Source organism: Anopheles coustani (genome assembly GCF_943734705.1).
Source record: "Anopheles coustani chromosome X unlocalized genomic scaffold, idAnoCousDA_361_x.2 X_unloc_138, whole genome shotgun sequence".
Lineage (NCBI taxonomy): Eukaryota > Metazoa > Arthropoda > Insecta > Diptera > Culicidae > Anopheles > Anopheles coustani.
This window is the reverse complement of record NW_026525091.1, coordinates 5,001-30,000: the sequence shown is the minus strand read 5'-3', so window position 1 is coordinate 30,000 and position 25,000 is coordinate 5,001. Positions and strand designations below refer to the sequence as shown.

Here is a 25,000-nt window from a genome sequence, read left to right as displayed (position 1 = left end):
GATACTTGGGGTTGGTTTGGTTTTGGTGACCCAATACTAGATGTACCATCTCGGTGGTATGTCAGTATCACCTATACTCCAGACCACTTGCATGGTTAGCAAGCGTTGTGATCTAATGGCCCAACCGGGCAAACACTTTGGGTTCGCAAGGACTTAGAGTGCCGGGACGGGTTGGCGGATCCAACACTCTGGGTACCTCCGGGTACTTGGGGTTGGTTGAGGACTTGGTGAACAAACACTTGATATACACTCTCCGGATGTACTTCGGGTGTCACCTGTTGTCCGAGACCACTTGCATGGTTAGCAAGCGTTGTGATTCAATGGCCCTACCGGGCAAACACTTTGGGTTCGCAAGGACTTGGAGTGCCGGGACGGGTTGGCGGATCCAACACTCTGGGTACCTCCGGGTACTTGGGGTTGGTTGAGGACTTGGTGAACAAACACTTGTTGTACACTCTCCGGATGTACTTCGGGTGTCACCTGTTGTCCGAGGCCACTTGCATGGTAGCAAGCGTTGTGATACAATGGCCCTACCGGGCAAACACTTTGGGTTCGCAAGGACTTGGAGTGCCGGGACGGGTTTGCGGATCCAACACTCTGGGTACCTCCGGGTACTTGGGGTTGGTTGAGAACTTGGTGAAGCTACCCCTGTCACCTTGTTCGAGGCCACTTGCATGGTCGCAAGCGTTGTGATACAATGGCCCTACCGGGCAAACACTTTGGGTTCGCAAGGACTTGGAGTGCCGGGACGGGTTGGCGGATCCAACACTCTGGGTACCTCCGGGTACTTGGGGTTGGTTGAGGACTTGGTGAGCAAACACTTGATATACGTTCTTCGGATGTACTTCGGGTGTCACCTGTTGTCCGAGGCCACTTGCATGGTCAACGGTTGAGGTGGTGATGGCGGGTCGGTGCTGTAGGGTGCCGGCCTGTTGGCTGCCTTGGCCGGGTTGGTTGGTTAACACTTGATTGGGCTTGCACCCGAGGGTAATGGCACTTGAAGGTGGGTACTGGCCGGCTGACCTGGTGTGATGGTTGGTTGGTGAACACTTGGCGGTACTTGCACTTGGCTGTGCTTGGACTTGAAGGTGGGATCCGGCTGGCCTAGGCCATTGGTGGTTGGTTGGTGGGTTAGCCCTTAGCTGGGCTGGCTGGCTGGCTGGCCATCGGTGGTGTGGTGTGGTGAGGTGTGTGGAGTCGAGCATCGCGCGCCGTTGCCTTCTTCGGAGTGTTGTAGGTACGCAAGTGCTTGCAATGCAAAGAGGTTGGTGATGGAGTGACATTGCCTTCACCATGGAGTTGCGGGTACTTAGGTACTTGCAAGGAGATGGTGGTATGGTGGTGTTGCGTGTGTGGTGTTCGATTAGAAAGATATAATTTCTAAGTCCGGATTAGTGCTGTCAGTGGGGCCGCCGCTAACAGGTCCTGCACGGCCACCGTGGGGCTTGACTTGGCGCTATTCCGGACTTGGGGCGATCACGATGTCCCCGTGCGGGACTTAGAAGATGGAAGAACACAAGTACCCTTATCCCATGACTTGTGAGCGATTGGCATACGTTACCACATGAAGAGAAAAATTGGCTAAGTCCCGGATCCATATTATATGAAGAGAAAAATCGGCTAAGTCCCGGATCCATATTATATGAAGAGAAAAATTGGCTAAGTCCCGGATCCATATTATATGAAGAGAAATATCGGCTAAGTCCAGGATCCATATATAATAACCTAATAATCGGCTAAGTCCCGGATCCATATTATATGAAGAGAAAAATCGGCTAAGTCCAGGATCCATATATAATAACCTAATAATCGGCTAAGTCCAGGATCCATATATAATAACCTAATAACAGGCTAAGTCCAGGATCCATATTATATGAAGAGAAAAATCGGCTAAGTCCGAGATTGGGTCTGTCAGACATACACTTTCAAGATACCACACAAGCAAGCAAGATGGCCTAGTGATGGAACCATATAATATGAAGAGAAAAATCGGCTAAGTCCGAGATTGGGTCTGTCGGAAATACACTATCAAGTTACCACACAAGCAAGCAAGATGGCCTAATGATGGATCCATATGATATGAAGAGAAAAATCGGCTAAGTCCAGGATCCATATAATATGAAGAGAAAAATCGGCTAAGTCCCAGATTGGGTCTGTCAGAAATACTCTTCCAAGTTACCACACAAGCAAGCAAGATGGCCTAGTGATGGATCCATATGATATGAAGAGAAAAATCGGCTAAGTCCAGGATCCATATAATATGAAGAGAAAAATCGGCTAAGTCCCAGATTGGGTCTGTCAGAAATACACTTCCAAGTTACCACACAAGCAAGCAAGATGGCCTAGTGATGGATCCATATGATATGAAGAGAAAAATCGGCTAAGTCCCAGATTGGGTCTGTCGGAAATACACTATCAAGTTACCACACAAGCAAGCAAGATGGCCTAATGATGGATCCATATGATATGAAGAGAAAAATCGGCTAAGTCCAGGATCCATATAATATGAAGAGAAAAATCGGCTAAGTCCCAGATTGGGTCTGTCAGAAATACACTTCCAAGTTACCACACAAGCAAGCAAGATGGCCTAGTGATGGATCCATATGATATGAAGAGAAAAATCGGCTAAGTCCAGGATCCATATAATATGAAGAGAAAAATCGGCTAAGTCCCAGATTGGGTCTGTCAGAAATACACTTCCAAGTTACCACACAAGCAAGCAAGATGGCCTAGTGATGGATCCATATGATATGAAGAGAAAAATCGGCTAAGTCCAGGATCCATATAATATGAAGAGAAAAATCGGCTAAGTCCCAGATTGGGTCTGTCAGAAATACACTTCCAAGTTACCACACAAGCAAGCAAGATGGCCTAGTGATGGATCCATATGATATGAAGAGAAAAATCGGCTAAGTCCCAGATTGGGTCTGTCAGAAATACACTTCCAAGTTACCACACAAGCAAGCAAGATGGCCTAGTGATGGATCCATATGATATGAAGAGAAAAATCGGCTAAGTCCAGGATCCATATAATATGAAGAAAAAAATCGGCTAAGTCCCAGATTGGGTCTGTCAGAAATACACTTCCAAGTTACCACACAAGCAAGCAAGATGGCCTAGTGATGGATCCATATGATATGAAGAGAAAAATCGGCTAAGTCCCAGATTGGGTCTGTCAGAAATACACTTCCAAGTTACCACACACGCAAGCAAGATGGCCTAGTGATGGATCCATATGATATGAAGAGAAAAATCGGCTAAGTCCAGGATCCATATAATATGAAGATAAAAATCTTCTAAGTCCCAGATTGGGTCTGTCAGAAATACACTTCCAAGTTACCACACAAGCAAGCAAGATGGCCTAGTGAAGGATCCATATGACATGAAGAGAAAAATTGGCTAAGTCCAAGATTGGGTCTGTCAGACATACACTTTCAAGTTACCACACAAGCAAGCAAGATGGCCTAGTGATGGATTCATATAATATGAAGAGAAAAATCGGCTAAGTCCCAGATTGGGTCTGTCTGAAATACACTTTCAGTTTACCACATGAGCAAGCAAGTTACCACATGAAGAGAAAGCCGGCAAAGTCCGGGAATGTTACCACATGAACTGGAAAATGGGCAAACACCTACCTTTACAGGGAACGTGAATAAGTAAGGCTGTAGACATCGGATCGACAAGCCAAAGACTGATATGGAAAGGAAATGAGTAGTACTAGCTTTCCTGAGAGTTGCAGAGCTTAGACTGCATATGAACGGAAGTTATTAAGCGTCAAAGTCAGAAAAGTTGCCCGAAGGAACACAAGTTCCAACTTAGAGCATGAATACCGCCTAGACGGTAAGAGGTACGGCCAGGCTGAGGAATAAGAAAATGTTGGCCAACATGTTCCCTAACTATCCCCCGAAGACCGTAAAGCAATCCAACATCAACCAAGAAAGTTATAGCCCGATCAAGGAAACACCTACTTTGCACCGATATTGCACCAAATACATGTACCAAGCACCTTCGGTTGCATACCTGCAGGGGCTTACCATAGTAGGCCATGGAAGACCGATATACCGAACATAATCACTTTCTATCTCCTCGGGTGTTGGAGATAGCGCTTTGCGGTATAAGAACGAAAGTTAGACCATATCTTGGTGCATCTTTTTGCCCGAGAACACAAGACCCTATCTACCAAGGCAAGAAAGTTGTGTGGGGACAAAATGTCCAAAAGTGCCCAAAGTGGCACACTTGAACCATATATTCGAGAAAAACACAAGTGTGGGCCCGAGCTAGCAAGTTGAAATGTTCTGACCGTCAGTAGCCCTAGTTGAGGTGCACTTATCATTATACGAGGCCAACGTGCCAGCTAGTCTCTAAAGGGGCGATATGGGTGTTCCAAGGTTTGTACCCAATTGAGGAAAAAACAGGGTAAGGTACGGTGTACCGCGAATAACTCGGGCTATAGATGTCCGATCGATGAGTTTGGCATATGTATGGAAAGGTCTCGACGAGACCTAACTACCCTGAAAGTATGAAGGCAAAGACTTGAATGACCGGGAAGTTATTAAGTGCACAAGTGGTAAAGTTGCACCAAAGTCCATGTTACCCGAAGTGGTACATGAACACCCAATATTCGACCAAAACACAAGTTTAGAGACGAGCTAGCGAGCTACATTGTTCAGACCGTCAGTAGCCCGCATCAAGACACGCATTTCATTATATTGAGCCTAGCCGCTAGCTCGACTCGAAGTCGGTCATATGGTTGGTTGATGGTTCGGACCGACCACGTGGTGTACCAAGGTGATGTACCTTTCATGAATTAAAACTCTGGCTGTATGGCACTGAGCGACAAGCTAAGGTGTGATTTGGAATAGTCTTGAGTGGGACTATTTAGGAAAAATGCGAACAAAAAATCACAAAGTCCTTGGGCGAAGCTATTAGCGAAACATAGAGCAAATTGGTACCAAAAACTATGGAAATGGGACTTGAGTCAAAAATAACCGCAAGTTGGAGAAGAGATAGCAAGCTTGCGTAGAACAATTATATTTGGTGCATGGTATCACCAACAAAAAAGTATATGGGGCCAAGGTGCTGGCTGGCCTCCAAAGTGGAGATATGGGCGATCCAAAGTTTGTACCCAAGTACGAACAAGTATGGAAAAAACAGGGTAAGGTACCAAGTACCATTAATAACTTCGGCTGTAGATGGCCAAGCGAGGCAAACGGTTCACCGTTGGAAAGGTCTTGGGGAGACCTATCTACCCTGAAAGTTTCATGAGGCTGAGTTGAAAGACCACGGAGATATTAGGTGATGATGGTCCAATTCGGGGACCAAGTCGCAGGAAATGGCGCTTGACCAAAATCACCCTTGGAAGGTGAATACCGGCTTACCGGTAAGAGATAGCGACTTGGCGTAGAATATTCATAAGTTGGGCGTGTAGAGACGCAACTTTTATTATATGGGGCCAACCCGGTCAGGGTGCTCCAAGTCGGTCGTTTGGTTGGTTTATGGTTTGGGCCGACCACGTGGTGTGCCAAGTTGAGGTACCTTTCATGAATTATAACTTGGTCAGTTTGCCACCGAGCGACAAGCTGCGGTGTGTTTTGGAATGGTCTTGAGTGGGACTATCAAGGAAAAATACCAATCGAAAATCAGCTTGTCCATGGCCGAAGCTATTAGTGAAACATATAGCAAAATGGGTCCAAAAACGAATGAAATGGGAATTGGACCAAGAATAACGGCAAGTTGGAGAAGAGATAGCAAGCTTGCGTAGAACAATTATATTTGGTGCATGGTATCACCAACAAAAAAGTATATGGGGCCAAGGTGCTGGCTGGCCTCCAAAGTGGAGATATGGGCGATCCAAAGTTTGTACCCAAGTACGAACAAGTATGGAAAAAACAGGGTAAGGTACCAAGTACCATTAATAACTTCGGCTGTAGATGGCCGAGCGAGGCAAACGGCTCACCGTTGGAAAGGTCTCGGGGAGACCTATCTACCCTGAAAGTTTCATGAGGCTGAGTTGAAAGACCACGGAGATATTAGGTGATGATTGTCCAATTCGGGGACCAAGTCGCAGGAAATGGCACTTCACCAAAATCACCCTTGGAAGGTGGATACTGGCTTACCGGTAAGAGATAGCGACTTGGCGTAGAATATTCATAAGTTGGGCGTGTAGAGACGCAACTTTCATTATATGGGGGCAACCCGGTCAGGGTGCTCCAAGTCGGTCGTTTGGTCGGTTTATGGTTTGGGCCGACCACGTGGTGTACCAGGTAGAGGTACCTTTCATGATTTATAACTCGGTCAGTTTGCCACCGAGCGACAAGCTGCGGTGTGTTTTGGAATGGTCTTGAGAGGGACTATCAAGGAAAAATACAAATGGAAAATCAGCTTGTCCATGGTCGAAGCTATTAGTGAAACATATAGCAAAATGGGTTCAAAAACGAATGAAATGGGACTTGGACCAAGAATAACGGCAAGTTGGAGAAGAGATAGCAAGTTGACGTAGAACAATTATATTTAGTGCATGGTATGACCAACAAAAAAGTATATGGGGTCAAGGTGCTGGCTGGCCTCTAAAGTGGAGATATGGGCGATACAAAGTTTGTACCCAAGTATGGCAAAAACTGGTAGAGGTACCTTTCATGAATTACTGCTCAGGCTGTATGGCACTTAGCGGGACGCTTGGCTCTGGTATGGAATAGTCTTGAGTGGGACTATCAAGGAAAAATACGAACAAAAAATCACCATGTCCACGGACGAAGGTATTAGCGAATCTTAGAGCGAAATTGCGACCAAGTCGCTGGAAATGGCCCTTGGACCAAGTATACCGTCAAGGCGGTACGAGATAGCGAGTTGACGTAGAACATTTATAAGTTTGCCTCCACGAGACGAAAGTTTAGTTATATGGGGCCAACCCGCTCAGGGTTGTCCAAGTCGGTCATATGGCTGATCGAAATTTTCGACCAAGTACTGAGAAAACAGGGTAAGGTACCGTGTACCTCGAATAACTTTGGCTGTAGATGTCCGAGCGAGGCAAACGGCATAGCGTTGGAAAGGTCTTGAGGTGTTCTAGGCACCCTGAAAGTTTGAAAAGGCTATCTGGAAAACTCGTGGAGATATTAGAGAAACATTGGGCCCAAAAGATACCAAGTCGCAGGAAATGGGCCCTCCAAGAACACCCTAAAATCCCAATTACGGCTAAGTTGCAGGCCAGCTAGCGAAGTGAAATGTTCTAGGCATAACTAGAACACGTTAATGCGCAACTTTTTGAATCAGAACTTTTTTCGATATCTGGCCCCCAAAGGGGGGATATGGGCGATCAAAGGATTTTTCCAAGTTTCGGTACTTTTTACGGTATCGCTCATAGCTCCGGCTGTATGCAAGCAAATGACAATCTAAGACATGATTTGGAAAGGTATTGAGCAGTACTAACTTACGTTAGAACACAGCGAAGCGCTATCGGTTCATGGCAAGGCCGATATAAGCAGTCAAAGATGAAAAATGTTGACAAAATGAACAAAAATTACCTTGGTACGCGAATAGCGGCCAGGGATGAAGAGGTACGAAGGTGGTGTAGAAGAATTATAATTAGTACTTGGTACGCTCTAAAAGTTTGCCGAAGACCGCAAAGCGCTCAGACCCATAGAAAGTGGCCATTTGGGCCGAACAGTGCGTGCAAAGAGGTGAAAATGCAAAAATTGCACTTTGGGGGGCGATTTGCGGGGGGAAGGAGGGGTCGGAGGGCAAAATGTCCCTTGACCAAAAAGTCTTATCTCGTCGAGATCTACAACATTGCCGAAGACCGCAAAGCGCTAGCTCGCAATCGAAAAATCAAGAATTTGAAAATTTTCTAAGTCTTGGGCTCCCTAAGGAAAAGTTTCAAAAATCACGTTTGTCCTCAATTTTGAAGGGGAAGGAGTCGGTTCCGGGGCATGGTGTCTTCGGCAAAAAGTCTTATCTTTTTGCGTACTTTCGACTAGTTCAATAAAAATTTTTGACCCAAAATTTGTTCGGCGGACCCCTAGGTCGAAAAACCCGAAAAAATCCCAAAAAAGTCGAAAATGTCGAAAAATGAGAAAACCTCATATTCGGACTCTACACGAGCCCCAGATATTGAAAAGTGAAATCCGCGGTCGATTTGGAACAAAAAATTGACCTAGGCAAAGTTGTATGGAGGTAGGGACCCCTGAGAAAAAAGTTTGGTCCCGAGGCTCCTTGGACCACCAAGTCCCTAGGTCGGACCAAAATCGGAAAAAATCCGACCAAAGTCGAAAGTGTCGAAAATTTTAAAAAACCCCTTTTGGGGCCCTATGGCCTCCCTAGATAATGAAAAGTGAGGTCCGCGGCCGATCCGGAAGAAAAACTTGACCTAGGCAAACTTGTATGACGGTGGGGACCCAAAAAAATTTCGATGAGTGTAGTTTAGACAGGCCGGAAAATGTATCGGTGGTCCGTATCAAGGGACGTCTTTTAGTTCCATGGGGTGGTGGTCGTCGAACAAAGTCGCCTAGGTCGACCACCAGAAAGACCAGTCGTGTTGTAATGGATGTTTTGACCACTTTACTAGGGAAACCTAGTAGGTCGAAGCAAATTTGGGGTTCGAGATGAGTTGGTGAAAGTTGGTCCAACCTAGGTGTGCTTGGTGGAGGTTGACCATGAAAGTAGAGCATGATGGGAATGACCATAACTTTGGTTCTAGATGTCGGATCGGTACACTTTCGGCAGTTTTGGAAAGGTGAAGGCCTGCTCTAGCTATGTTTCCTACCAAGCTGAGCGCCTACTAGTGACCCGGAGGAGGTATTAAGGGTCAAAGGCAAAAAGGGGTACCCTAAAGTGCGTGTGACCAAGAAAATGGGAAAAACGGTATCGCCTATAGCTCAGGCTGTATGGCTCGGATCGGAAAGCTTGGATATGCGTTGGAAAGGTCTTGACGAGCGCTAGCTATGTGTCCTACCAAGCGAAGCGCTAGGTGTTGAGCAAGTCGGTCATATTAGAGGGCAAAGGTGAAAAATGGTGGTTTAGAGGCGAAAATTCACCTTATGATCGAAAATAGCGGGCGAACGATAAGAGCTACGAACACGGCGTAGAACAATCATAAGTACGTTACCACAAGACCTAACTTTGGCCAATATAGAGCGAGAAGATCGGAGGTACCCATCAGGGTGATATGGCTGGTTCAAAGTTGGACCAAAACGAGACTTGAGAAATGGGTTGAAACACGGTATCGCGAATAACTCAGGCTGTATGGAACGGATCGACAAGCTAAGATCAGTGTTGGAAAGGTCGAACCGAGCGCTAACTATAATCCCAAACAACCGAAGCGCTAAGTGTTGAGCAAAACTGAGTTATTAAGCGACAAAGTGGAAAAATAATACCAAAATTTCCAAAAATCACACAAGACCAAGAATACCGAGCAGGCGGTAAGAGATAGCGGGTTGACGTAGAATACTTATAAGTTTGCCTCTACGAGACCTAAAAGTCGTCCATAGACAGCGAGAAGATCGGACCACTCTGGAAGGGTGATACGAGTGGTCAAAAATTGGCAAAAATGAAACATGGCTAAAATGGATTTGACTTGTGCACCGTATAGCTCCGGCTGTATGGCATGGATTGTTAAGCTAGGATATGTTTTGGAAAGGTAACACCCAGCGCTAGATACGACTAGAAGAAAGCAAAGCGCTAACTAGCATGATTTGGAAGTTATTAAGTGTCAAAGTCGAAAAATGTTACCAAAATTGAAACTCGAGTACATTGGGCCAAAAAGTACAAGTTGTGAAATTTGGACTTACGAGTAAAATACCGAGCAGGCGGTAAGAGATAGAGACTTGGTGTAGAACAATTATATGTTGGGCATGTTATAACCTATATTTGGCCCGAACATAGTGACGAGATCGGTGGTACCCAAAAGGGTGGTACAGGTGTTAGATGGTTTTCCCAGAGCATAAGCTCCACATGATATGGAAAACGGGAAACATCATAACTTCGGCTGTATGGCATGGAATAGAACGAACAAGGTATCGATGGAAAGAGAAAAGGTAGCGCTAACTATAATTCCTACCAAGCAAAGCGCTAGCATGTGACCGTTCGGGTGTTATTGTGAGTCAAAGTCAGAAATTGTTACCACGAGAGGCGAAAATCCGACTAAGTCCATGAATACCGGGCTGGCGGTAAGAGATACGGCTTGGCCGTAGAACATTTATAAGTTGGCCAATACAAGACCTAAGTTTTGTCCATAGACGACAAGAAGATCGAAGATACGTGAAGGTGAGATATGGGCGTCCCAAAGTGGGCCTTTGAAAAAGTGACAAACTTCCCTTATAACAGCATACACCAAATATCTCTGGCTCTATGGCACCGAATAAGAAGTTGAGGTCAGCGATAGAAAGGTGATAGTCAGCGCTAAATATCATACGAACAGAGTGAAGCGCTAAAGGGAAAGGATCTTGGTGATATAAGGTGACAAAGTCGAGAAAAGTTGCCTCAAAATCATGAAAAATGTGAAAAAATGGCTAAGTCCCGGGTGCCTTAAGGGCAGGTTGATCGAATGTACCGAGCTGGCGGTAAGAGATAGAGACTTGGTGTAGAACAATTATATGTTTGGCATGGCAAGACCTACATTTGGTCAATACAAAGTGAGAAGATCAAAGAAACCCGTAAGGGTGATATTGGTGTCCAAAGGTAAAAAGCACTAAGTCTTGGGAAACTTATATGAAGAAAAAGGACCCTGATGGGTCATATAGGATGGATCGAAAAATCGGCTAAGTCCCAAAATGGGGATGTCAGAACTACACTAAAAAGTTACCACACCAAGCAAGGCAAACTTATATGAAGCAAAGGACCCATATGGGTCATATGGTATTTTACGAAAAATCGGCTAAGTCCCAAAATGATGATGTCAGAACTACACTAAAATGTTACCACACCAAGCAAGGCAAACTTATATGAAGGCAAGGAACCTGATGGGTCATATGGTATGGATCGAAAAATCGGCTAAGTCCCAAAATGGGGATGTCTGAACTACACTCAAATGTTACCACATCAAGCAAGGCAAACTTATATGAAGGAAAGGACCCTGATGGGTCATATGGTATTTTACGAAAAATCGGCTAAGTCCCAAAATGGGGATGTCAGAACTACACTCATGTGTTACCACACCAAGCAAGGCAAACTTATATGAAGGCAAGGACCCTGATGGGTCATATGGTAATTTACGAAAAATCGGCTAAGTCCCAAAATGATGATGTCAGAACTACACTCAAATGTTACCACACCAAGCAAGGCAAACTTATATGAAGCAAAGGACCCTGATGGGTCATATGGTATTGATCGAAAAATCGGCTAAGTCCCAAAATGGGGATGTCAGAACTACACTCAAATGTTACCACACCAAGCAAGGCAAACTTATATGAAGGCAAGGACCCTGATGGGTCATATGGTATATTACGAAAAATCGGCTAAGTCCCAAAATGGGGATGTCAGAACTACACTAAAAAGTTACCACACCAAGCAAGGCAAACTTATATGAAGCAAAGGACCCATATGGGTCATATGGTATTTTACGAAAAATCGGCTAAGTCCCAAAATGATGATGTCAGAACTACACTCAAATGTTACCATACCAAGCAAGGCAAACTTATATGAAGCAAAGGACCCTGATGGGTCATATGGTATTTTACGAAAAATCGGCTAAGTCCCAAAATGGGGATGTCAGAACTACACTAAAAAGTTACCACACCAAGCAAGGCAAACTTATATGAAGCAAAGGACCCATATGGGTCATATGGTATTTTACGAAAAATCGGCTAAGTCCCAAAATGATGATGTCAGAACTACACTAAAATGTTACCACACCAAGCAAGGCAAACTTATATGAAGGCAAGGACCCTGATGGGTCATATGGTATGGATCGAAAAATCGGCTAAGTCCCAAAATGGGGATGTCTGAACTACACTCAAATGTTACCACATCAAGCAAGGCAAACTTATATGAAGGAAAGGACCCTGATGGGTCATATGGTATTTTACGAAAAATCGGCTAAGTCCCAAAATGGGGATGTCAGAACTACACTCATGTGTTACCACACCAAGCAAGGCAAACTTATATGAAGGCAAGGACCCTGATGGGTCATATGGTATTTTACGAAAAATCGGCTAAGTCCCAAAATGATGATGTCAGAACTACACTCAAATGTTACCACACCAAGCAAGGCAAACTTATATGAAGCAAAGGACCCTGATGGGTCATATGGTATTGATCGAAAAATCGGCTAAGTCCCAAAATGGGGATGTCAGAACTACACTCAAATGTTACCACACCAAGCAAGGCAAACTTATATGAAGGCAAGGACCCTGATGGGTCATATGGTATTTTACGAAAAATCGGCTAAGTCCCAAAATGGGGATGTCAGAACTACACTAAAAAGTTACCACACCAAGCAAGGCAAACTTATATGAAGCAAAGGACCCATATGGGTCATATGGTATTTTACGAAAAATCGGCTAAGTCCCAAAATGATGATGTCAGAACTACACTCAAATGTTACCATACCAAGCAAGGCAAACTTATATGAAGCAAAGGACCCTGATGGGTCATATGGTATTTTACGAAAAATCGGCTAAGTCCCAAAATGGGGATGTCAGAACTACACTCAAATGTTACCACACCAAGCAAGGCAAACTTATATGAAGCAAAGGACCCTGATGGGTCATATGGTATTTTACGAAAAATCGGCTAAGTCCCAAAATGGGGATGTCAGAACTACACTCAAATGTTACCACACCAAGCAAGGCAAACTTATATGAAGCAAAGGACCCTGATGGGTCATATGGTATTTTACGAAAAATCGGCTAAGTCCCAAAATGGGGATGTCAGAACTACACTCAAATGTTACCACACCAAGCAAGGCAAACTTATATGAAGCAAAGGACCCTGATGGGTCATATGGTATTTTACGAAAAATCGGCTAAGTCCCAAAATGGGGATGTCAGAACTACACTCAAATGTTACCACACCAAGCAAGGCAAACTTATATGAAGCAAAGGACCCTGATGGGTCATATGGTATTTTACGAAAAATCGGCTAAGTCCCAAAATGGGGATGTCAGAACTACACTCAAATGTTACCACACCAAGCAAGGCAAACTACCTAGGTGAACCCTAGCAAGAAACACGGACCAAGTCAGATGGCCTAAGTCAAGAGTGCAAGTGACCTAGGCAAAGTTGTATGACGGTGAGGACCCTGAAAAATCTGGTTAGTGTAGTTTAGACAGGGGAGGTTTCTGGGTCGGCTGAACCTCCTTATTTTGGGTTTTGACCTCCTCAAGAAGCTACACCTAGGCAAACTGCCTAGGGTGAAAGTGCGAAGACCAATCGAATAGTAAGACAAGTTTTGACCGATCGCCCTAGGCAAGCTTGTATGAAGAAAGGGACCCTATGGGTCATATGGAAATACATGAAAAATCGGCTAAGTCCCAAAATTGGGATGTCTGAACTACACTAAAAAGTTACCACATCAAGCAAGGCAAAGTACCTAGGTGAACCCTAGCAAGAAACACGGACCAAGTCAGATGACCTAAGTCAAGAGAACAAGTGACCTAGGCAAAGTTGTATGACGGTGAGGACCCTGAAAAATCTGGTTAGTGTAGTTTAGACAGGGGAGGTTTTTGGGTCGGCTGAACCTCCTTATTTTGGGTTTTGACCTCCTCAAGAAGCTACACCTAGGCAAACTGCCTAGGGTGAAAGTGCGAAGACCAATCGAATAGTAAGACAAGTTTTGACCGATCGCCCTAGGCAAGCTTGTATGAAGAAAGGGACCCTATGGGTCATATGGAAATACATGAAAAATCGGCTAAGTCCCAAAATTGGGATGTCTGAACTACACTAAAAAGTTACCACATCAAGCAAGGCAAAGTACCTAGGTGAACCCTAGGAAGAAACACGGACCAAGTCAGATGGCCTAAGTCAAGAGTACAAGTGACCTAGGCAAAGTTGTATGGCGCTGAGGACCCTGAAAAATCGGGTTAGTGTAGTTCAGACAGGGGAGGTTTTTGGGTCGGCTGAACCTCCTTATTTTGGGTTTTGACCTCCTCAAGAAGCTACACCTAGGCAAACTGCCTAGGGTGAAAGTGCGAAGACCAATCGAATAGTAAGACAAGTTTTGACCGATCGCCCTAGGCAAGCTTGTATGAAGAAAGGGACCCTATGGGTCATATGGAAATACATGAAAAATCGGCTAAGTCCCAAAATTGGGATGTCTGAACTACACTAAAAAGTTACCACAGCAAGCAAGGCAAAGTACCTAGGTGAACCCTAGGAAGAAACACGGACCAAGTCAGATGGCCTAAGTCAAGAGAACAAGTGACCTAGGCAAAGTTGTATGACGGTGAGGACCCTGAAAAATCTGGTTAGTGTAGTTTAGACAGGGGAGGTTTTTGGGTCGGCTGAACCTCCTTATTTTGGGTTTTGACCTCCTCAAGAAGCTACACCTAGGCAAACTGCCTAGGGTGAAAGTGCGAAGACCAATCGAATAGTAAGACAAGTTTTGACCGATCGCCCTAGGCAAGCTTGTATGAAGAAAGGGACCCTATGGGTCATATGGAAATACATGAAAAATCGGCTAAGTCCCAAAATGGGGATGTCTGAACTACACTAAAAAGTTACCACATCAAGCAAGGCAAAGTACCTAGGTGAACCCTAGGAAGAAACACGGACCAAGTCAGATGGCCTAAGTCAAGAGTACAAGTGACCTAGGCAAAGTTGTATGGCGCTGAGGACCCTGAAAAATCGGGTTAGTGTAGTTCAGACAGGGGAGGTTTCTGGGTCGGCTGAACCTCCTTATTTCGGGTTTTGGCCTCCTCAAGAAGACAGACCTAGGCAAAGTGCCTAGGGTGAAAGTGCGAAGACCAATCGAATAGTAAGACAAGTTTTGACCGATCGCCCTAGGCAAGCTTGTATGAAGAAAGGGACCCTATGGGTCATATGGAAATATACGAAAAATCGGCTAAGTCCCGAAATTGGAATGTCTGAACTACACTAAAAAGTTACCACATCAAGCAAGGCAAAGTACCTAGGTGAAACCTAGGAAGAAACACGGACCAAGTCAGATGGCCTAAGTCAAGAGTACAAGTGACCTAGGCAAAGTTGTATGGCGCTAAGGACCATGAAAAATCGGGTTAGTGTAGTTAAGACAGGGGAGGTTTCAGGGTCGGCCAGACCTCCTTATTTCGGGTTTTGGCCTCCTCAAGAAGACAGACCTAGGCGAATTGCCTAGGGTGAAACTGCGAAGACCAATCGAATAGTAAGACAAGTTTTGACCGATCGCCCTAGGCAAGCTTGTATGAAGAAAGGGACCCTAAGGGTCATATGGAAATACATGAAAAATCGGCTAAGTCCCAAAATTGGGATGTCAGAACTACACTAAAAAGTTACCACATCAAGCAAGGCAAAGTACCTAGGTGAACCCTAGGAAGAAACACGGACCAAGTCAGATGGCCTAAGTCAAGAGTGCAAGTGACCTAGGCAAAGTTGTATGACGGTGAGGACCCTGAAAAATCTGGTTAGTGTAGTTAAGACAGGGGAGGTTTCAGGGTCGGCCAGACCTCCTTATTTCGGGTTTTGGCCTCCTCAAGAAGACAGACCTAGGCGAATTGCCTAGGGTGAAACTGCGAAGACCAATCGAATAGTAAGACAAGTTTTGACCGATCGCCCTAGGCAAGCTTGTATGAAGAAAGGGACCCTATGGGTCATATGGAAATACATGAAAAATCGGCTAAGTCCCAAAATTGGGATGTCTGAACTACACTAAAAAGTTACCACATGAAGCAAGGCAAAGTACCTAGGTGAACCCTAGGAAGAAACACGGACCAAGTCAGATGGCCTAAGTCAAGAGTACAAGTGACCTAGGCAAAGTTGTATGGCGCTGAGGACCCTGAAAAATCGGGTTAGTGTAGTTAAGACAGGGGAGGTTTCAGGGTCGGCTGGACCTCCTTATTTCGGGTTTTGGCCTCCTCAAGAAGACAGACCTAGGCGAACTGCCTAGGGTGAAAGTGCGAAGACCAATCGAATAGTAAGACAAGTTTTGACCGATCGCCCTAGGCAAGCTTGTATGAAGAAAGGGACCCTACGGGTCATATGGAAATACATGAAAAATCGGCTAAGTCCCAAAATTGGGATGTCAGAACTACACTATAAAGTTACCACATTAGCAAGGCAGACTTGTATGAAGAACGGGACCCTGGTGAAAGTAGCAAATATCCCAAACCGAACATGAATATTATACACACAAGAGTACGAACATAAAGGAACACGGACCAAGCGTACCGAGAGAATCGGTACTATAGAACCCTCGTGGTTCTACACAAAGACTTTATGTTAGGGGTTCAAGCCCCATAGTACTCAAACGGTGACAGTAGCAAATATCCCAAAACGAACGTGAATCTTATTCACAAGAGTACGAACATAAAGGAACACGGACCAAGCGTACCGAGAGAATCGGTACTATAGAGCCCTCGTGGTTCTACACAAAGACTTTATGTTCGGGGTTCACACCCCAAATCGAACGTGGAATTTACTTTCTGATGGTCATGCGGTCGTCCAAAGGGGTCTAGTATCCTGGGATGACAAGCATCACGGGCACAGCTCGTATCAAAACAGTCGAAGAGGCCCGCGAAAGCTTGCTTTCCATGGCTATGCGATGCACAAATTGAGTTTACTCACCGTAGTATAAAACGAACGAACCGAACCTATCCGAGTAGGGATAATGGGCGCAGTAACATACTTCTGTGACCCAGCGAGAGTTGAACGAGGTGACATGAACTGTCAGTGGCTTATATCAGATGGGATACATACATGAGATTGCTTTCAAATCTACACTCGAAAACCTAACCAAGTAAAAGCGAACGTGGGGAGGATTCGAAACTGGTAACGAAATCTTAAGCTGGAAAGAGTCATCACTATGGATACATATTATGCGAAACCAATCAAGTGCTCATTACTGATCCAAAACCGAAGAGCACTAGTGAACACCTTAATCTCACCCTAGTTCACATCCAAGTGATCGACCACGTGTGTGAAGCAAAGACCAATCGAATTCCTCAATGGACCGAACACTATGAACAAATGGCCAAAAACGTTATAACTATCCAAACATACTACTATCTAGCGAAAGTCATCACGATGGAACCATACCATGATCTTTAACCTATAGCGCTCACTATATTCCTACCCAGAGTGCAAGTGAACAGATTGCCCACCCTTACCCAGTTCACAACCACGTGATCGACTAACATACCGAGGTTACCACAAGTCAAAGTTATACGTTTACAAGCGCAAGACCAATCGAAAACCCCGAAAGCAATCTCGACCCAAAATGTATTATCCGTGAGTGTAGTCGAGTCTCGTACTCGTCATCTGTAATCGTCGGATAGAATATCCAGTACACGGTTGTCTTTCCAAATGAAATCTACATACAGAACTCGCTCTTGGCAAATGGGTGGCAATGGCGCAATTAGGAGCGAGTTCCCGTCCGGGTGCCAAGTGATTGGCAAATGTCTGGGGGAAAGCAACCATATATTGATTTGTCTGTTAGTGTACTGGGTGTTTGAGGTATGTAGTATCCACGCTTGGTTGGGTGTGTCAGAGGACCATGGATGCGTTCACAACCCCAATTGGGGTACATCGGGAATGATTTTGTGGAACCGATGTGCCCGGCACACACTAAGTTTTGTTGCAAGTTAATAGTGTGCCATGTCCGGGGGGGTTGTGATTAAACTCTGGTGAATTGCGTACTGTGGTGATTGGGGTATGAAAGCCCCGCAGTTGCAATGATCGGACGCGCCTAGCGTGTCCTTTAGTTGATGGTAGGGAAATGAAGGCCCTTGTCAGCTCACCTAAGTATTCATGGAAGTTTGGCATAAGGTCGCTGTGGTAGGGGTATGAAGGCCCCGTCAGCGCATGCACAATCGGGCGCACGTGCGCTTAGCGGAGTCGAATGCCGCTCAAGTGCCTGTCCGGTGCATCGGGTGTGTGTGATACGAGGGCAATGAGGTTCGCACGGGGGCTCGCCTCCCGTGTGCTACCGGACTTGACAACATATAGAACGTGGTGTTTGCTCCTCCGGGTGCAATGGGACAATGAACATTCGAACGCAAAGTCGGAATTCTGGTTGATCCTACCAGTAATATACGCTCGTCTCAAAGGTTAAGCCATGCATGTCTAAGTACAAACAGATTTAATGTGAAACCGCATAAGGCTCAGTATAACAGCTATAATTTACGAGATCATCAACCTAGTTACTTGGATAACTGTGGAAAATCTAGAGCTAATACATGCAACATGCCAGGACCCTCGCGGGAACTGGTGCACTTATTAGTCAAACCAATCGCGGGTTCTCCGTGTCATTGAGTTGAAGTCTGGATAATGATGCTGATCGTATGGTCTCGCACCGACGACAGATCTCGCAAATATCTGCCCTATCAACTATGGATGGTAGTATAGAGGACTACCATGGTTGCAACGGGTAACGGGGAATCAGGGTTCGATTCCGGAGAGGGAGCCTGAGAAATGGCTACCACATCCAAGGAAGGCAGCAGGCGCGTAAATTACCCAATCCCGGGACGGGGAGGTAGTGACGAGAAATAACAATATGAAACTCTTTAATGATGTTTCATAATTGGAATGAGTAGAGCATAAATCCTTCTACGAGGATCAAGTGGAGGGCAAGTCTGGTGCCAGCAGCCGCGGTAATTCCAGCTCCACTAGCGTATATTAAAATTGTTGCGGTTAAAACGTTCGAAGTTGATACTTGTCCAACACAGTCCGGCTCCGCCGACCCGGTCAACCCGTGGTCGGTGGGCCAAGTCGGAATCTGGTTGCGACTCAATGGTGTGGTAGGGCACCAAGTCTGTGTCATGGTGTGCCCTTCAACGGGTGCAAGTGTAACATAGAGCTCGACCGCTCACGTTTACCTTGAACAAATTAGAGTGCTTAAAGCAGGGTGCCCAAACGCCCTAGAATAATCTTGCATGGAATAATGGAATACGACCTTGGTCTAATCTTTCATTGGTTTGTACTCAGACCGGAGGTAATGATTAACAGAAGTAGTTGGGGACACTAGTATTACGGCGCGAGAGGTGAAATTCGTAGACCGTCGTAAGACTAACTAAAGCGAAGGCATTTGTCAAGGATGCTTTCTTTAATCAAGAACGAAAGTTAGAGGATCGAAGGCGATTAGATACCGCCCTAGTTCTAACCGTAAACGATGCCAACTAGCAATTGGGAGACGCTACAACCAGGTGCTCTCAGTAGCTTCCGGGAAACCAAAGTCAGGTTCCGGGGGAAGTATGGTTGCAAAGTTGAAACTTAAAGGAATTGACGGAAGGGCACCACAATGAAATGGAGCTTGCGGTTCAATTTGACTCAACACGGGAAAACTTACCAGGTCCGAACTTATGGAGGTGAGACAGATTAATAGCTCTTTCTCAAATTTAAGGGTAGTGGTGCATGGCCGTTCTTAGTTCGTGGATTGATTTGTCTGGTTAATTCCGATAACGAACGTGACTCACATATGCTAACTAGAACGCAGTCAGCGTTAATGCGTCGATGCCGATTGGAACGGGTTAGGACCTTTCGGTGGAGTATGACCTGACACCTTCGCTGTTCGTGTGCGCAAGTGCACTTACGGTACGCTGCTTAGCAGGACAATTTGTGTTTAGCAAAATGAGATCGAGCGATAACAGGTCCGTGATGCCCTTAGATGTTCTGGGCTACACGCGTGCTACAATGTGGGTAGCAGCGTGTCTCCTATTCCGAGAGGAACGGGAAATCACTCAAATACTCACTTAGTAGGGATTATGGATTGCAATGGTCCATATGAACTCGGAACTTCTAGTAAGTGCTGGTCATCAGCCAGCGTTGAATACGTCCCTGCCCTTTGTACACACCGCCCGTCGCTACTACCGATGGATTATTTAGTGAGGTCTTTGGAGATGATCGTTCGCTGGATCCTCGTGAACCGCGTCTGCTTTATCGAAGTTGACCGAACTTGATGATTTAGAGGAAGTAAAAGTCGTAACAAGGTTTCCGTAGGTGAACCTGCGGAAGGATCATTAGTGGCCAAGTGATCCTTCCAGAAGTCCGAACCTGCGGGTTGAGACTTCGGCACAAGTTGCCATATGATAATTGACGAAACACTATAGAAGTCCGAACCTGCGGGTTGAGACTCAGGCACAAGTTGCCATATGAAAGTTGACGAAACACTAACAAGTCCGAACCTGCGGGTTGAGACTTAGGCACACGTTGCCTTATACATGACTTCGAACAAATACACAAGTCCGAACCTGCGGGTTGAGACTTAGGCACAAGTTGCCTTATACATGACTTCGAACAAATACACAAGTCCGAACCTGCGGGTTGAGACTTAGGCACAAGTTGCCATATGAAAGTTGACGAAACACTAACAAGTCCGAACCTGCGGGTTGAGACTTAGGCACACGTTGCCTTATACATGACTTCGAACAAATACACAAGTCCGAACCTGCGGGTTGAGACTTAGGCACAAGTTGCCTTATACATACATTGGCCAAATAAACAGAAGTCCGAACCTGCGGGTTGAGACTTAGGCACAAGTTGCCATATTATATTCGATCAAACACTAAGTAGTCCGAACCTGCGGGTTGAGACTCAAGACCGTAACAAGATGTCACTATACAAGTCCGAACCTAAGGGTTGAGACTTAATGCGATCTAGATACCAAGTTGACATCCAATACCTGTTGAGCAAAACCAAAGATTCCCTGTTCTCGAATGATTACACTATATAACAGGGAATCATGAAGAAATCAAGCAAGCGTGAAACAAAGTCATCACTTGGGCATGCTCGATAGCCAACCACATGACCTTAACCTAAGAGAGCATGCAAACCACATGATACCTATAAACGATTAACCCGCCCTAGTTCAATCGTTCACCAAGTGATGACTTCAGTATGGCTAAGAGAAAAACTTTTAAATGGGAAAAACTCTAAGTCCGAACCTCCGGGTTGAGACTTCCGCGTCGGAGGTGGGCGCACCTCCTATCCGAAAGATGATGAATCAGGGGTGTTCGGTCAGCAATGGTCGGATTCCCCGTCGTAGTCCAACTATGACAATCAAAGTCAAGACCTCCGGGTTGAGACTTTCCGCGAGTACAAGCATAAAGGAACACGGACCAAGCCGTACCGAGAGAATCGGTACTAGAGCCCTCGTGGTTCTACATTGAGAGAGCCCTCGTGGTTCTCATTAGGGGCTTTATGCAAGTCGTACTCAATACTGTGGTGTGAAGTATAAAGTAGTCCTCGCCTGGTCCACGCTGCTTCGGCGGTCCTGGGTAAGATAGTTCATTCTAGCTTGCCCTATAGTGGAATGAGGACACTTAATGCTTCGTCTTTTAGCGGCGGCTAGACTCCTCCTCACGGGGAACGAGTTGACGCACACAGCGGCGGCTTACGCACTATGGCAATCATGGATGCCTGAAGATTCCGTGAAGTTCTCCCCTGGTCCACGCTGCCTCGGCAGTCCTGGGTAAAATGGAATATTTCCAGCTTGCCCTATAGTGGAAGAGGACTATCCAACAATACAAAGTCAAGACCTCCGGGTTGAGACTTTCCGCGTCGGTGGTGTCGCGCACCGCCTATCCGAAAGATGGTGTAACAGGGGTGTTCGATCAGCAATGGTCGGATGCCCCGTCATAGTCCAACTATGACAACCAAAGTCAAGACCTCCGGGTTGAGACTTTCCGCGTCCGGAGGTACGCGTACCGCCTACCCGAAAGATGGTGTGCTTCTGGGGTATTCGATGAGTCGGATACCCCGTCGTAGTCCAACTATGACAATACAAAGTCAAGACCTCCGGGTTGAGACTTCCGCGTCGGAGGTGCGCGCACCGCCTACCCGAAAGATGGTGAATCAGGGGTGTTCGATCAGCAATGGTCGGATGCCCCGTCGTAGTCCAACTATGACAATCAAAGTCAAGACCTCCGGGTTGAGACTTCCGCGTCCGGAGGTACGCGTACCGCCTACCCGAAAGATGGTGAATCAGGGGTGTTCGATCAGCAATGGTCGGATGCCCCGTCGTAGTCCAACTATGACAATACAAAGTCAAGACCTCCGGGTTGAGACTTTTCGCGAGTACAAGCATAAAGGAACACGGACCAAGCCGTACCGAGAGAATCGGTACTAGAGCCCTCGTGGTTCTACATTGAGAGAGCCCTCGTGGTTCTCATTAGGGGCTTTATGCAAGTCGTACTCAATACTGTGGTGTGAAGTATAAAGTATAGAGTCCTCCACTGGTCCACGCTGCTCCGGCGGTCCTGGGTAAGATAGTTCATTCTAGCTTGCCCTATGTGGAAGAGGACTCAATACCCTACCTGTTGAGCTTGAAACAAAGTCATCACTTGGGCATGCTCATATTGCCATACAATATTCCATTATCTACTAATGAGCATGCAGCTATATGATATTAACCTGTAAACGATTACCCCGCCGTAGTTCAGCGCTTCAACCAAGTGATGACTTCAGTATGGCTAGTGTGTGAAGTATAAAGTATAGTCCTCCCCTGGTCCACACTGCTTCGGCGGTCCTGGGTAAGATAGTTAGTTCTAGCTTGCCCTATGGTGGAAGAGGACACCATACTTAATACTGTGGTGTAATGAACAAAGTATAGTCCTCCACTGGTCCACGCTGCTTTGCAGTCCTGGGTAAGATAGTTAATTCTAGCTTGCCCTATGTGGAAGAGGGCATACAAGACAAAGTATAGTTCTCCCCTGGTCCACGCTGCTTCGGCGGTCCTGGGTAAGATAGTTAATTCTAGCTTGCCCTATGTGGAAGAGAGCATACATGAACCAAGAACGAAGGTTATGATCGAGGAATGATTCGACAACTAACCGATGGTATGAAATGTGAAGAATTCAAGCAAGCACACAATCAAGTCATCACTTGGGCATGCTCGATAGCCAACCCTATGACATTAACCTAGTAGAGCATGCGAAAACCAATATATATGTAAACGATGCCCCTCCCTAGTTCAGCGCTTCAACCAAGTGATGACTTCAGAATGGCTAAATCAAATCGGTTCAAAACATACCATCGGTACCCTATTGAAACACACAAGTCGATATCAAACCTCTTAATTGTGTAGTCCTCCACTGGTCCACGCCGCTTCGGCGGTCCTGGGTAAGATAGTTCATTCTAGCTTGCCCTATGTGGAAGAGGGCACATTACTCAATACTGTGGTGTTATGAACAAAGTATAGTCCTCCACTGGTCCACGCTGCTTCGGCGGTCCTGGGTAAGATAGTTAATTCTAGCTTGCCCTATGTGGAAGAGGGCATACAAGACAAAGTATAGTTCTCCCCTGGTCCACGCTGCTTCGGCGGTCCTGGGTAAGATAGTTAATTCTAGCTTGCCCTATGTGGAAGAGAGCATACATGAACCAAGAACGAAGGTTATGATCGAGGAATGATTCGACAACTAACCGATGGTATGAAATGTGAAGAATTCAAGCAAGCACACAATCAAGTCATCACTTGGGCATGCTCGATAGCCAACCCTATGACATTAACCTAGTAGAGCATGCGAAACCCAATATATATGTAAACGATGCCTCCCTAGTTCAGCGCTTCAACCAAGTGATGACTTCAGAATGGCTAAATCAAATCGGTTCAAAACATACCATCGGTACCCTATTGAAACACACAAGTCGATATCAAACCTCATGATTGTGTAGTCCTCCACTGGTCCACGCCGCTTCGGCCGTCCTGGGTAAAATGGAACATTCCAGCTTGCCCTATGTGGAAGAGGGCACATTACTCAATACTGTGGTGTGAAGTATAAAGTTCAGTTCTCCCCTGGTCCACGCTGCTTCGGCGGTCCTGGGTAAGATAGTTCATTCTAGCTTGCCCTATGTGGAAGAGGACACTTAATACTTCGTCTCTAAGCGGCGGCTTGACTCCTCCCTACGGGGAACGGGTTTACGCGCACAGCGGCGGCTTACGCACTATGGCAGTCATGGATGCCTTACGTTTCTATGAAAAGTGTGTTCCTCCCCTGGTCCACGCTGCTTCGGCAGTCCTGGGTAAGATAGTTAGTTCTAGCTTGCCCTATGTGGAAGAGGACACGTAGACTTACTGTGGTGTGAAGTATAAAGTTCAGTTCTCCCCTGGTCCACGCCGCTTCGGCCGTCCTGGGTAAAATGGATTCATCCAGCTTGCCCTATGTGGAATGAGGACACTTTATGCTTCGTCTCTAAGCGGCGGCTTGCTCCTCCCTACGGGGAACGGGTATACGCGCACAGCGGCGGCTTACGTTATGGCAGTCATGGATGCCTTACGTTTCCATGAAAAGTGTGTTCCTCCCCTGGTCCACGCTGCTTCGGCAGTCCTGGGTAAGATAGTTAGTTCTAGCTTGCCCTATGTGGAAGAGGACACGTAGACTTACTGTGGTGTGAAGTATAAGGTTCAGTTCTCCCCTGGTCCACGCCGCTTCGGCCGTCCTGGGTAAAATGGATTCATCCAGCTTGCCCTATGTGGAATGAGGACACTTTATGCTTCGTCTCTAAGCGGCGGCTTGCTCCTCCCTACGGGGAACGGGTATACGCGCACAGCGGCGGCTTACGCAAGTTAGTCACCCTCGGCAGTGGATCACTCGGCTCATGGATCGATGAAGACCGCAGCTAACTGCGCGTCATAATGTGAACTGCAGGACACATGAACATTGATAAGTTGAACGCATATTGCACGTCGTGGGAACCTACCATGATGTACAGATGACTGAGCGCTTATATTTGAGAAATGTATCGCATACATTTAACTACGCCGTGACACCCGTCACGAGACGTGCACCATGATGTTAACTAGGGTCGCGACGACCCGCTAGCATTAAAGAACCCGTGGTTTACAATATACTGGCATTGGAATTCGAAGTATTTAGAGCGTCGTGTTCCCGCGTGAGGCGGAAGTACGAGGAGAAGGCGTGCTTGTG

The 25,000-nt window shown here is 46.1% G+C and overlaps 1 non-coding gene across 1 annotated transcript; it reads left to right on the top strand.

Annotated features, from left to right (window-relative positions):
• Positions 1–24,644: 24,644 nt before the first annotated feature.
• Positions 24,645–24,799, top strand: LOC131270095 (5.8S ribosomal RNA). The gene has a single exon (XR_009179231.1). It is a non-coding gene; the product is annotated as a 5.8S ribosomal RNA (ribosomal RNA).
• The last annotated feature ends 201 nt before the right edge of the window (positions 24,800–25,000 follow it).